At 42.5% G+C, this 6059-nt stretch overlaps 1 protein-coding gene and 1 pseudogene across 3 annotated transcripts in view; both read right to left on the minus strand.

The window, feature by feature from the left end:
* KIF2A (kinesin heavy chain member 2A) overlaps positions 1-6059 on the minus strand; it is a 141966-nt gene that overhangs the window by 92720 nt on the left and 43187 nt on the right. The window lies entirely within an intron of this gene.
* Positions 991-5036, minus strand: LOC102842090 (annotated as a pseudogene).

Consider the following 6059-nt stretch of genomic DNA (forward strand, 5'->3'; position numbering starts at 1 on the left):
ATATATATACACACATGTATAAATAGCACTCAGCATCTTTTTTTCCTATTATTCCATGAACCTTCATATATATATGAAGCCCTCATATATTCAGCATGCTTAACTATGTGTATACATAAGAAAGTGCTTCAAAAAGTTCGTGGCAAAATTCCATTATCTTTTCATTCCATTTTACCATGAACCTTTTGAAGTCACCTGTGCATATATACCCATATTCATATGTGCCTTTCTATGGTGTATCTCAGGAGCTCTGGTAGTGTAGTGGTTACGAGTCAGGCTGCTAAACTCATGGTCAGTTTGAAACTACCTGCAGTTTCCATGGAAGAAAGATGAGGCTTTCTGCTCCTATAAAGATCTACAGCCTCGGAAATCCTATCCAGCTTTGCTATGAAGTGAAAGCAACTCCACGGCACATCACCACCACCACGATTTATCTATTCTTTTTTTTAAGACCTTTATTAACAGGCGCTTGAAGTTTGTTGACTTTTTTTTTTTTTAAGGGGGGGGGCGGGAACTCAAGCTGCAAACTTTTATTACAAAAATGAGGTTCTTAAAAATCTCAACTTGACCAGATATGTATGTAACAATTCAAAAACCTTTAAAGGTTTATTGAGAAAAACCAGGCTTCTTAAAATACACGTTTGTCATTACCAAAATGAGATGTCTTTAGGTAAAAATAATAAATACCCCATGTGGGCTTATGCGTCAGACTGCAAAGTTGTTTGAACTGCCAGGTCGGTGGTTCAAGCTCACCAGTTGCTCCTTGGAAACCCTATACAAGGTTGCTACGGGTCGGAATCAACTTGATGGCACTCAACAAAAACAATGCTGCATAGACAATGCAGATAGTTCTAGCTATCTGGTCAAAGGGCAAAAAACAAGTACTTTAGGTCTTCAGCTCCTATCTTTCATACATTTCTTATTGCTGGAATTTCATATTCGTTTGATGACTAAATCCGATGACGGTAGAGATGGTGAGCCCTGCCCTGCTCAGCCTTGGGAGTGGTTGAATTCTCTTGAATTCTCAGCTGGTGAATAGGCTGCTTTGCCATCTTGGTTTAGAGTTTTCTGGGTGTCTGCGTCGGTACCGACGATGAGGTGGCTGCTGACCTTGGGTCTCATCTTGACTTTCCTTATCCTCTTCATTGCCGTCCTCTCTAGGCTGTCTTTAGCGAGGAAGACCTGCGAAATTGTGGTCTATAACCCCGATACATATTGTCTCACTGTTCTACCTTGTTCTCCAGCACCCTGGTTGTCAGCACACTCCATCACCTCTCCCTGCACAGGAAGGTTGGAATACTGTGGTCAATGCCCATAGAGCCTCGGCATGTAGTAAGCTGGGAACTGTTGCCTGTAGTAGGGCCGGCGCTGTTAGGCTGGCCTTTTGGAGCACTTTCTGATCCCACATTCTTTCCCCCACACTATTATGGTAATTTTGCTGGTAACTGTGTGGAGAACCCCTACAATGTGGGTAGATGTGGGTAACGTGGTTACGGTCTGCTCCATATTTACTGCCTTGCACTGGAACTCCACCAGGGTCTGTAACGATTGCTGCCTTCGCATCCTTTTCTCCTTCAACATCAAACTCCACAGTCTCTCCATCTCCTACACTGTGAAGGTACTTCCTGGGCTTATTCTTCTTTATGGCTGTCTGGTGTACAAATACATCTTCCTTGGTATCATTCCTGTTGATGAAACCATACCCGATGCTTACATTGAACCATTTTACTGTTCCGAAAACCTTTGTTGCGATGACCTTCTTGCCTCCTCGGGGTGGGGTGGGGGTGGCAGGGTGGACGGCGAGTGGCTACAGCCGCTGGGTCTAGCCACTCACGGTTGTGGTGATGGTGACTGGGGCCAGCAGCTCCTTGCAGTTTGTGATGGTAACTAGGCCGGCGGTGGAGCTCTCTGGGGTCTGCTCTCCACTTCCACTTCGATTGAACTCGTATCTATTCTTGATAAAGTTTCTAGCAATCCCATCCATTTTCAATCAGAATATTAATGTAGAATTTGTAAGGGTTTAAAAATAAATACATAAATAAAACAAGACTAACAAAATATACTTATTTCCTCCTTCACCTCCTTTCTCCAAGCATGGATTCAAAGGAAAAGAAAAAAAAGCTAAGTATTCATTTTCAGAAGATTCAAGAATGAAACCATGTGCCTGACAGAATGCTGTTCCTAGAGGATGAGTAAAATACATAAGCTTACTTAATGGAGTTGGTTAATAGGTATCGGAAAGAAGCAATTTCATCCAAGACAGTCCAGCCCCAGAATTATCAAAACAGAATTCTGATAAATTATCTTAGAACACTGTGACCTCAAAAGTTTTTGCCACTTTAAATTCTGGGACTGATTATAACCTGTCTTAATAGGCTTCCCATTTTTCCTTAAATAATTTAGTTTCGTATTAAACATTAATTCCAGTAAAAAAAACAAAAACCCAAAACCCTGACTGTTTAGTTTCCTTTAATGTTTTATTGTGAATTATGTGATACTTTACATGGGAGAACATTAGTTACATATTCATCTTTTCGTGTATTGTTTCATTACCATGATTACAATCCCCTCTCAAACAAAGGGTATACCCTACTAGCCTGCCCCCCAGTCTTCAGCACATAACCCCGCTCCCTCTCTGGGTCTAAAAAGTCCCCAGCTGCTACATCTCTCCACATCATCATCTCTGCCTCCATCTCAGACATCACTGCTTCTCTGGATAGGGCCCCACACTCCGCTCTTCACCTTTGATGGTCCCAGGGACCTCCACTCCCAGACTGAAAAGCTAATCACTCCCCTTCCTTGCTACAAAACGTCTATCTTTACATTTCCAACCCTCACAATTAGTCCTAATAATAATTAGTCACTATTGTATCGCCATTGGAAACAACTCAGTGGAGATTCTACCTTCCTCCACACCCTCTGGATCTAGGTTCCCTCTTGAAAGCTTGTAAGCCAGTCACTTCTTGCCTTTGTAGTGCCCCCATTTTGGGTAGCCAATGTCCAAGTTGTCCATCCCTGTCTTCTCCATGTGTGGAGGGGGTGGGAATGATCCTTGCTGTAAAGATTTGTTCCCTCTTTTGAGCTACTATATGCATAGATGTAGGTCAAGTTCATCCAATTGTATCAAATTACTCTTTTTTAACTCTTCTTTCTTCTTCTAATTGAGCTCTGATCATCCAGTCATTGAAGCCAGGTCAAGTGGGTATTATCTGCAAGTGTGGGTGTTCTTATGCATATGCCCTCTCTTCTTATCAGCTGGACGCTTCACTCTCCACTCTAGTCCTCTGTGGCTATGTCAATGACTCTGGGCCAAAGAGTCCCCAGCTCTTGTCACACTTCCAGGTTTCTACCCAAGTTCACAGGAGTCTATTGAATGTTGTAGGGCTTAGCTTGAAGCTTCATTGCTGTTTTTCCCTCTCTTCTCCTTATCGGTGATGAAAGCGGTCAGCAATCAGAGTGTGTATTACCAATGAGTCTTAGTCTTGGAAGGTGGTTTGTTTGCTCTGAGGGGACTGACTTGTTTAGTTTTAAGAAACAAGTGCCAACGCAGGATGCAAACTCAAAATTCTGAGTGACTCTTTCCAAGCAGAATTAACCCAAAGTGTTTGGCTATATTTACGTTCATTAGTTTTTGTTGTCTAAAAAGGTTTGCTTTAAGATAATATTCTAAAAGAGATATAAGTCCTTTCTTAAAAATTTAGTGAAACCATTCTAAAAGGATTTAAAAAAATTTTTTTTTTTGGTAGGACAAAACCCTGGATAGCAAGATCAATTTGAACTAAAAGATCAGCAATTCAAACTCATCTGCTGCTCTTCGGAAACCCTATACAGGATCGCTGTGAGTCTGAACCAATTGTTGCTGAAAACGATTTTTAATTTTTACAGTGTAAAAATCGAAGTAAAAATGTAAAACTTGAGAATGTGAAGATTGCCAAAATGTGGCTTTAAAACAACTGTAAACATGATCACTGAAATATACTACCCAAAGTATTATTTAGAAGATGAAAGACCTTGTCAGCTACACACTAATATTCATAATTTATTTCTTGCTCTTGCCAACTACCTCAAAGCAATATGCAATCTATTATTTAAACTCTCTCCAACAATAAATGCCAGTCTGTTTCTCTATGTCACTTACCAGTAAATGAGATCAGAAAAGAATATGGTGATTTGTCAAAGCGCATTACAGCCAATCAGGAGTATATCCAGAAGTCCCTAACTCTAATATACAGGTTTTGTTAGCTTATCTAAATGATGATACAAAGAATCCTTAATGAGCACTCTGTAAGAGTCACACCTTCTCCAGTAGCCTTGGTAGAATAAGAAGTCGGTAGAGAAGAGCACAAATAATGCCTCTGCTGATACTGGTAACAGTGCTGTTGCTGTTTAGTCAACCCCTGTGGGATATGACAGAGAATCCTTTCTGTTTTGGTTTATCACATTTAAGATGTTACTGTTTATAACTGAACTAAAAACAAAAGTTCTAGCATTTCCCTTTCCCTTCTTCAGAGTTTATACAATTCTAATGCTACAGTGGAAAAAGGGGATGATATAGGTATGGATTTCATGAAGAAAACACAACTTTAAAAAATGAGACAAGAGAACTTCCGGCGTTTTCCTGACCGGGCAGCACAGGTACATGGGCTACGGGGTGGTATCACACAGGGGAGGCCCCCGCCTGATAGACAGACAGCCTTTGGGCAAACATAAAACATTAGGCTTTAACATTATGAGCTTGCTTTTTAAAAAAATCAAACTGCTGAAGAGTTACAAGTATTTAGAGCTTCCACCCGCCTGCACTCGGTTCCCACCCCGCCCATTGCAGAGCGTGGAGCGCAGGGCTTGAATGGACCCATTGAGTGGGCAGACGCTCCCAGAGAGCTAGCTGGGCCACAGGAACTACCGTGGTCCATCCCAGGGGGGACCTCATTGCAACATAGGGCATTGTCGGCGTGGATATAGGGCAAACTGGGGTGCTCACGGCACAGGGAGACAGACAGAGGCATTGTAGATGTCATCAGACACAGCTGCGCCATCTGCCTGCAGCCACTACCTCTGCCCTCGACTTCTTCGGCCTAGGCCAGCCCTCTGGCCAGCTTCCGAGCCTCAGGCCAGCCCAAGCTGAGACGCCCTTGACTAGCTGTTTACCACCAATAACAAAGCAGTCCTGCTGTGGATCTGTGGGTTAATGCGCCAGACAGCAAAGCCTTTTGAACAGCAAGGAATGTGATTCGAGCACACCAGCTGCTCCTTGGAAACCCTATACTGGGTCACTGTGGGTCACGATCGACTCCACAGCATACCAACAGGGAGAAGAGCTCAGAAGGGACTGAAAGAAAAGTAGGACATTAAAAACTTACTTACATTAAGCTACGCTTTTTCCCTCTCTTTCTTCTGCCCCTCCACCCTTTTTTCTTTTTCCCCATCGTTTTATTTTCTGTTTTGTTTTTTGCTGTTGTTGATTTTTCTCTTATTATGGCTTTTGTTTTTGTTTTCTACACGACTGGTGTTGCTTGGCTGTCACATAGCCTCACTTCTGCTATCGGGGGACTCCACTTTTGTTTTGGATTTTGGTTTTGTTTTCTACCTGACTGGTGGTGTTTGGCTGTCACACAGCCTCCCTTCTGCTATTGGAGGACTCTTTGTCCCCCTAAATTACATGAAAAGAGTCAGCAACTGCTGCCAAATAGCCAAGCTGCAATAACATTTTGTTGTTGTTGTTGTTAAGTGCCTTCGAGTCGGTTCCGACCCATAGTGACCCTGTACAGGGTTTCTGAGGGTGTAATTCCTTATGGGAGTAGAAAGCCTCATCTTTCTCCTGCGGAGCGGCTGGTAGTTTCGAACTACTGACCTTAAGGTTCGCAGCCCGATTCGTAACCATAACACTTTATAAAACACCAAAACCCAGGCAAGAACCAACACCAGCTGCCATAAACCAGGGAAACAGGCAACACCTGTAAAAGCTACTCTGAGTTAAGCAATAAGAAGAGTGAAAAGGGAAGACCACATCCTGATCACATCTTCCTGGAGGCAATCAGAAAACATAAAAAATTACCAAA

This window comes from Chrysochloris asiatica, unplaced genomic scaffold, assembly GCF_000296735.1.
Source record: "Chrysochloris asiatica unplaced genomic scaffold, ChrAsi1.0 scaffold00362, whole genome shotgun sequence".
Lineage (NCBI taxonomy): Eukaryota > Metazoa > Chordata > Mammalia > Afrosoricida > Chrysochloridae > Chrysochloris > Chrysochloris asiatica.